Genomic DNA, 9,767 nt, shown 5'->3' on the forward strand with positions numbered 1-9,767 from the left:
AGTGGATAAACAATATAAAAGCAGATCTTAGTGGAGAATTTGACATGAAAGACCTAGGAAAGGCTAAAAGGATTCTAGGCATGGAAATAGAACGAAATAGGTCAAATTCCATCGTATTCTTACATCAGTCCCCATACATATCAAAAGTAAGTTTAATATGAGTGACTGCAAACCTGTCACGTTGCCTCTTGCAAATCATTTTGTTCTATCTAAGGAACAAGCTCCTTGCAATGAACGTGAATTGGAATACATGAGTAAAATTCCATACTCAAATGTGATTGGTTCCATAATGTATTTGATGGTTTGCACTAGACCGGACTTAGGATTCGCTATTAGTACTCTCAGTAGGTACATGTCTAATCCAGGTCCTGAACATTGGGAAGCATTAAAGTGGCTTTTAAGATATTTGAAGGGTACAAGTGACGTGGGTCTAAAATTTAGTGCTAATAAAGAAGGCGTGAAATTAAAGGGTTTTGTAGATGCTGACTATGCAGGAGATAGGGATGGTAGGAAATCAACTTCCTCTTACGTATTCACCTTATCAAATTCGTGTGTTAGTTGGAAATCACAGTTACAACACATAGTTGCACTATCCACTACAGAGTCAGAATATATTGCCACCACTGAAGCAATTAAAGAGGCTCTATGGCTTAGAGGTCTACTTCATGAACTGAGTGTCTTGAATGAGTATGTGGTTGTGTACTCTGATAGTCAATCATCCATACATTTGTGTAAAAATCTTGTCTTTCACGAACGCACTAAACATATCGATGTTAGGTTACACTTCATTAGGGATATAATATCACAAGAAGTAGTAAGACTTGAAAAAATTCACACACAGTACAATCCTTCAGATATGGGCACGAAAGTGCTGTCACTGGTGAAGTTTAGAAGTTGCAAAGAGCTTCTAAACATCGGTACAGGTAAATGATTTCAATTTTATNNNTGTTAGACATTATGTTGTCAAACGACCCCCGGGCGATGATGAGAACCAATTTTATCAGTCGACATAAATGACTGAACGATAATTCAACATCGAATAATGGATGAACCGACCAAACGTTGCCTTACCTATTGGACGGCTAATATTCTTTGTGGCTTGTTGATTTCTTCCATTGGAAGTTAACCCTAGTCGAGCCTACTTACCATATCCCGACTTACCTTATGTTGGCCACTTGACTTACTATATATATTGGTGTCTTTGCCTTTGTTGGTACCGTCCAAAAGTTGAACCCGTGAGTTGAAGAAACTGCCGTGTCCAAGCCGTGTCCAAGCCGTGTCTTCTGTCTTCATCTTCTTCGTGATTTCTTCTCCACCCAAATTGCTTGAGTCTTTGTGAACCTTACCTAAGTGGTATCCATCCTAAGTGTGTGGATTGAATCAACCAAGCAAGAGAAGAAAGCAACCATAGGAAGAAGAAGCGCCGGCGGTATGGGTTCTTCCAGTTTTGATGTTGAAATCGGTTTTAATGGTTAACTGAGCCCGGGAATCAGCGTGAGCACGAAGAGGAAGGTCCTAACACAATAAGTACCATACAGAGTGTTGCGTATGTTTAAACTTTTAGACAAGACAGTTAAATAAATTCAAACCTAAAATAGTTACCAATTTCTGAAGCAGGCATCCAAACATACAGGTCCTGCCCATCTTCAGAATACTCTCTGATGTCAAGCAAGTCCCCAAACCATGCCATACATCCACTGAAATTTGTCATAGCATAAGCCACGCATGAACAATTTCTCAAACGAGCAGCTTGCATTCCAACAGATTCACTGCACTTATATTCCCTGAAAATTTTGAAGGGTCAGGCAATTTTAGTCCCGAAAACTATCTGAATCCGGTTATGGCATTACAGTTCAATGGTGTCCTCCTAATGCATCCAGCTGTTTAATCAAACTGTGCCCAAGCCTGTCTCTGCCTGGATGTTATTCCAGTGGTCCTGGCTCCATGTGAGGTGTTGGACGAGGCCTGACTCGTTCACCACAAACCTCGATATGATATAAACGTCAATCTTTTCAAATGCATAATACAAATTGTGTGGATCAAACAAAACAATTGGATTAAAAACAGTATTTTGTTGCAGAACAGGTTGGCCACCAGATCGAACACCGTCCCATTGTCCGCTTCTGAACTGAATCTGTGATCCCTGGAGGAGACCTGTTGATGGCAACCAACGACGGTCCATCCTGCATGTATAGCCACCCGTAGATGGATCCTGTGAACTTCTCCATGAGGTTAAGTACAATCCTTCATTTGTTCTAATGTTCTAAAGATGAAGAAGAAGAAGATGGTACGAAAAAGAAGAACAGCGTCCTTATTTCATGATCTTGAATTAGGAATGACGGAGTGCAGGCATGTTTAAGCGTAGACATAACTAAAGTTGAACTTTCGAATCGTGGAAATGTCCCATCATCCCATGAGGAGCTGAACTGAGAGTGTTAAACAAGAAGAAAGTCTTCTCTCTTTATATAACTTAAATTGGAAATCAAGCCGCCAAAAGAGACCTTTCTTTTGTTTAAAACATTAAAATCTTGTGTTCGTTATGAAAAGAGAAGAAAATATAGGGATGGCAACCGGGGCACCCTCGCCTCACCCTGCCTCGTCCAAACCCTGCCCTGTCCTGCCTTAGATGGGGTGGGACAGCTTTTCGATACATTCTCAAAATTTCGAGTTATACTATTATTAGATAATAAAACACAAATTCGAAATGGATTTTTAAGGAGTGAATTGTTTAAAAATAAAATTATTTCTAATATTTTTTCCCCCTTCACATCCCGCCCACTAACTCGTTCCGGGCAAGGCGGGTTTTTTTTCCATCATCAAGAAAATTGAGAAAAGTTAATAAACTTGTATGTATTTTATTAAGAATCAAAGTCCTGTATTTATAAGGCAGAATCAAGGATACAATAGTAATAATTTCTAGAGTTGAAGGTGTAAATTGTCATTCACTTGTAAACCCTAAAAACTTACCATTTACAATACTCACCCTTAAATGACACATTACAAAATATCTGACTCATTAAAACCTTGTTTGATAAAATCCAATGAAAGAAAAAATAAATGAAGATACAGTTATTTTGGAGTATTGAAAATAAATGCAGTCTCATTAAAATCTTGTTAAGAAAACCAATAGGATAAAACCTAAGCGAAGAAAAAAGATTACAACTACTCCCCCTGATATTGATAATTGAAAATCTTTGAGTTGCCGCATTCCAATACCATAAACTAATTTCCTGAGTGTATATGTTGGCAGTGCTTTTGTGAATAAATCAGCCACATTATCACTTTAGCGAATATGTTTGACATTGTTATCACCATTCTTCTAAAGCTCATTTGTATAAAATAATTTTGAAGAAATATGTTTCATCCTATGACTTTTGATATGGTCTGCTTTGATTTGCGCAATACAAGTTGCACTGTCTTTACACAAAAATTTTGGACTATCTTTTATTGAAATTAACTCGTGTGACGTTTGGATATGATGGGTTATGTTCATCAACCATACACATTCTCAGCATACTTCATGGATTGTAATAATTTCATAATGATTTGAGAATGTTGCTGTCAAGGACTACTTCCAAATCTCCATGATATAGTTGTTTTGCCACATGTAAACACATACTCTGTTTGTGATTTAGTTTTATGTGGGTCAGAGATATAATATGTATCTGCATATCCCACTAAAGTAGATCCTAACTTTTGAGAATAAATAATTCCAAGTCAATAGTGCCCTTTAGGTAACGAAAAATATGTTTAAAATTATTCTAATGTCTTTGAGTTGGTGTAGAACTATATCTTGTAAGGAGATTTACAGAAAAATCTATGTCGAGTCGAGTGCGATTCACAAGATAGATTAATGCTCCAATTGCACTAAGATATCGTACTTCAGGACCAAGAATCTTTTCTTCATCTTCAAGTTGATGAAATTGATCCTTTTTCATATCAAGTTATCAAACAACCATAGGTGATGTCAATGGACATGTATTATCCATACAAAAACATTTTAAAATTTTATTTGTATATGTAGACTTGTGAACAAATAATTCTTCTGGGAAACGTTAAATCTACAACCCAAGACAAAATTTGATTTTTCCAAATCTTATATCTCAAATTCAGTTTTCAAATAATCAGCAGTTTTGTTTTATTTTCTTAGGAGTTTCAATTAAATTTAAATCATCAACATAAACTACTATAATTGCAAATCCAATTTTTTTTTCTTTCTGAAAACATATAGATGGATATTGTCATTTTTATAATCCTCCTTCAACAAATACTCGCCGAGACTATTATACCACATGCGTCCGGATTGTTTCAATCCATATAATGATCTTTACAATTTAATCGAAAACATGATTTTCGGGCATGTATCATTTGCTCCTGGAGAATATCTTCTAACGTTTAGATTGTTTATTTAGCTTGACCATCAGTTTGAGGGTAAAAAGCTATATTGAAATAAAGTTGAGTTCCCATTAGTTTGTGTAAACTTTTCCAAAAGATGGATAAAGATCTGGAATCTCGATTGGAGACAATGGATGTTGGAATTAATTGAATGTAATTGGGTTAAAATATTAAATGTAATATTAAATGTAATATTTAATGATGTGGGCCATTGCAATTAATTTGGGTGAATTGAAAAAGTCTCCAATATAAGCCAATATGTTGATAAGTCCATTTTAAGTGTTTTATATATGGAAATGAATCTCACATCGAAAGTTTATAAGAAAATAGTTTTGTTTATATAGTGGGTTGTGAGAATAATATATAATTTAATAAGTTACCTACACATTGGGCGCTTTAGAGGCGCACTTGGCATTTCGCACGTATGCATCGTCGCAAAAAGTTAGGGAGCCTTGTAGTTTTCGGAAATGGACTCGTGGTTCGATGGCGTGACAGCGCAAGGCTCGGTGAGTTGGCGTTCTAGGTGGCACACTTGTGGTAGGTCGTATCCCCTCGTCCTGCGTAGCGGTTAGATGTACGAGTGGCATCCGCATGGCTGTGACTGTTCATAAATTGGTGAATAGGCATGATGAATGGACACTTCACTTCATGGTTCAATATGGACCGTCAGATCATGAAAATAGTGCGATCCAATGGCTATGACGAATCAGACCAAGTGGTGCACCAATTCCTGAAATGTCACACACCTGTTCCATGAGACACTTCAATCTCTATAAATAGAGACTCCCAGATTCGTTTAAAAAAAAACACCAAATCAATTACGAATTCAATTGATTTCTAAATTTTTTTCTCTCCATATTCTACTCTAAAAATTCTCTTATATTTTCGTGGTTATTCCATTCGAGTATAATCATTCATTGGTTCGACCAACAAGGTTGGTATTGTGCAGTATCGACTTTAGAAGGAGCGTTGTATCTTGGGAGACAGACGTCCATAATCTCGTTTGCACTTCATTGGGAGGCGAAATCTGTCTTAACGAGATTTGTTTTGACATACCTCGCTTCATCTACTATTTTCTATTCTTCTACTTATTTTATTTGTTCTTTTGATTACGTTAGTCGAATTTCCGACAACAATGGATACTGGCACTCCATAAAGTCTAACCATCTCATGAAGGTACAAGAAAGCAAATTGCTCGCCCCCAGGGCATATCTCCCAGTGGCAAAGGAGAGGGCGGATAGGGCTCAGCGCGGCAGTGTGCAGAGTTCGATTCCCCGTAAGGTGGAATTGGCTTTGTTGCAAGCAGGAGTTACCATATGGATTAACAGTTTTGGCCTATCTATGTGCTCTCCACCCTGGCTCCTGGGAGGCACATCCTGTGATTTACCTCCTCCATGATGGTCCAGGACAGGGTCGGTGGGGGCTCTTAAGGTTGGGGTTCAACCTTTTTTTTTTAAGAAAGCAAATTGCTCCATTTAATAGGTTATTTTAATTGGCAAGAAGTGTGCCGAGTTGGTCATACGATCAATAATTACCCAGATTGTATAATGATTCTTTGCAATTCAAGGTAGACAAGTTAGGAAATCCGTAGATATCATTTTTATTTTTTTTATTTTTTATTTTTTATTTTTTATTTTTTGATAACCCAGGTGTCCCAACTTAGCCGGACTAAATCCTGGACCTCTAGCCCCCGGCCCCTCAGTGACTAGTGGAGGTAAATCGCAGGTTGTGCCCTTGTTGGTTCCCAGGTTCCCACATGGCTTTTACTCCTTCCCCAAAGGGACCCTCCTCCATGGTTATTACATCACCAAGCTGCTCCAACCCTTCCTCTGGTTATTACATCACTTGGCTGCTCCAACCAGGAATCGAACTCCCCACACTTGGTTCCAGAGCCCCCCAATGTGATTGTTCCGCCAACTTGGATGTGCCCTGGGGGGCGTATCATTTTTAACTTCCACTAAGGTATTCGCAGGGTTTGCAATAATCCAGCTCGTCTCTGATGTTTGGAAACCTGTTGGCATGTTAGTCATTTTTCAACATCTTTTGCAATTTCTTTCTTCATAATAGGCCATCAATAAAGGATCTTGATTTTGTGATACATTTTTTGTTGTACCTAGGTGTATTGAGTAAAGAGTTGTGAGCTTCAGCTAGGAGTTCCTATTGAATTTTTGAATCTTTTGGTACGTACAATCTCGCTTTATATGTAAGAATACCAATTTTTAAGATTTCGCACTCAATGTGTATTCTCTGGTCTTGTTTTTCCTTGATCTTGATATAATATTCATCACTTATCTATCATATTAAGATGCACTCCTTTAATGTTGGTTGTATATAAATTAATTCAATTAGCGGGTATATTTAATTAAAATCAAATTTTAATTAAATACTCAATTAAAGTCCAACTCTAATTCCACAATTATAGTGCAATACTATTTAATTAAAATCAAATTTTAATTAAATGTCATATTAGAGTCCAACTTTAATTTCAAAATTCAAGATGGTTGAATTTAATCAAAATCAAATTTTAATTAAATAACAAAATTAGAGTCCAACTCTAATTCCAAGATTTTAGGGCAAATCTGTTAAATTAAAATCAACTTTTAATTAAACATCAGATTAGATTCTAACTCTAATTTTAAATAAAATTTTAGGGCGTGACAATTTAATTAAAATCAAATTTCAGTTAAATGTCAAATTAGAATCTAATTCTAACTTCAAGAACATATTCGCGTGAATAATTAATTAAAATCAAATTTTAATCAAGTATTAAATTAGAGTCTAACTCTAATTAAAATTGAATTAATATTTTAATTTAGAATAACATTTCTAAGTAAAATAAAATTCAATTTAACGTCAAAATTTAATATTTAAGTTAAAATTAAATTTTAACGAAAATATTGAAAGTCGTCAATTTTAAATAATATTTTCATTTTGGGTCAAAATTAAATTTATAGGTCAAACCCATTAAAATACAATTTTAAAACCATTTTAAAATTCAAATTCAAAATAATTTTGAAAATTGCAAATTGACCCCCAAGTTTCAAAATTACAAACAGAGCCCTTCAATTCTTGAAGTTGCAAAGATGCCCGTTTCAGAAAATTACATTTGACCCCTACTTTAAAATTATGAGCAAGACCTTCCAATTTCACAAATTGCAAAATAGGTCCTGATTTGAAAATTACAACTTAATCCAAAAAACAAATTGCAGATGGGGACCTGCAAATTATCAATTTGCATTAGAGGTCCCCGCCTCCAATCATCCTCACCCGTTTCACATAAAACCCAAAGAACCCTAAATCCATTTTTTTTTCTTTCTTTCTCGGCGTCGTATAAACAAATCACGGTAGGAGTCGCCTCACAGGGTAGCCCCTGTCACATCTACTTATCATGCGTATCGGAAATAAAAATGAATTTCAATTCCCACCAAAAATCCCGCTGTGTTTAGATAAAAATTGTAATAGAAAATTATACATTTGAAAAATTCTGTAAACCTTTTAATTTTCTTTTGTTCCAGCAATTTTGATCTGTCAACTACATCTGTCCAATTGTCCAGTCTCCAATGATGATCTACAAGAGAACAAAATTGTAGGAACTGAGGTTTTCTCCTTTTGTGCTAGCAAGAATGACAATCTCTACGAAATTATAAATCCTAGTTGCTTATATATATAAACCCAAACGGGCTTGACCCATTTGTTAACTTGGTCCAATATTTAATTAACACATTTAATTAAATTCGGTCCATGAGTTAATTAATCTAATTAATCATTCCGGGCCTATAAACAAGCAACCCAATTAATTAATTTTTGCCAATTCTTGTTAAATTGATTAATTGATAAATTACAATCTTATAGTTCTCTTTTTGTGTGCGATCCATCAGGTTCCCAATCATAATACTTAACGACGTGAATTATTATTTTGATCTAATCAAAATTGATAAATTAAAACACTATTTTAATTTATTACAAATTCACGTTCGCCGTCCCAAATTGACATCTAGCAATGTGTCGGGACAATAAATGTGACAAAAAATGTAACATGGTATGACAAAATCGAACTCGTTCGTTTATTGTGAAACTATAATTCCTTTCATCAATATGATTCAATCAATTACGAGATATAGAAGTGTGTCAATCTCCATCATTGATCATATCTTTCACTCCACTATTAAGTCAATATAAGTCGAAAACTCCTTTTCAACTTATGAGTACACATTGGCTAAGGATTTTGTTATCGACTTAATTGAATGAAATGCATATTGTAATATCTTACTATCTAAGAGTGACAAATCGTCTATTAGTCGTTCACAACCTTCATACGATTCTTGACATACCCAAACGATACTTTATTAGCGGCCCTTGGAAGAGCAACATCTAACACTGTCAAAGCATGACTATTCTCATATAAGGTACTATACGACTTCAAGTCAAAAGATCAATCTCACTATCTAACATTAGATATTAACCATTAACATGTGAAATAAAAACATTCGCGTGTTCATTTAAGTGTCACCACACTTTAACTTGTGAGATCAGTTACTTATTTCACAAGTAAGAAATGTCATACGTGATTATCTATCCGTAATAAGGATATCCGTATCTTGTTAATACTTACGATCACGAACGATTTAAGATTCAATCATATGTAATTTTTATCTCACAATTACAAGTTCTCATAATTAACAAATTATCAAAATTTGAATTTACGGACTCTATCATTTAATTTAATTGAATATTAATTAAATAGATCTATCAAATAATACATCAATTATATATTAAAAGTATTTATACCCAAAATTGACTCGACATATGGCATAACACTTAAATAAAGTAACCGTATATGATATAAGAGTTTTACTAAATGAGATAGATTTCGTTTCTCAAAATTTGTGAGCTCTTCTCCTTTTTACAGTCAATAAGCACTGAGCAGTTGGACAGCCAATCGATGCCAAGAATAACATCTTAATACTTCAAATCCAAAAGAATCAGACTGGCAGGAAAATGTTTACTACCCAATTGAATTGGAGCATTAAAAACTATTTGATTTGACTTTTTCAGTCCTCCCGAAGGAATAGTAACTTGAATATCGTCATGAATATGATATGGAGATAATGTCGTGGTGGATGCAAAAGAATGAGTAGCTCCAAAATCAAATATAAGTGATAGCCATTTTACCTCCCACTTCTGTGAAATGATGGTAGGGCTACATGCCTTGCTGTCGACTTCCATGCAGGGATGGATCCAGGACTGGACTACAAAATTTCAAATCGGACAACTACGCGAAAAAAAAAAATTTACAAATAAAAAACTAATTTTTTACCCAAAAAAATATAAAAAATACCTTTAAAAAAAAAGCTCTTGGGCCTGAGAGAGGG

This window comes from Olea europaea, chromosome 6 (assembly GCF_002742605.1).
Source record: "Olea europaea var. sylvestris chromosome 6, O_europaea_v1, whole genome shotgun sequence".
NCBI lineage: Eukaryota > Viridiplantae > Streptophyta > Magnoliopsida > Lamiales > Oleaceae > Olea > Olea europaea.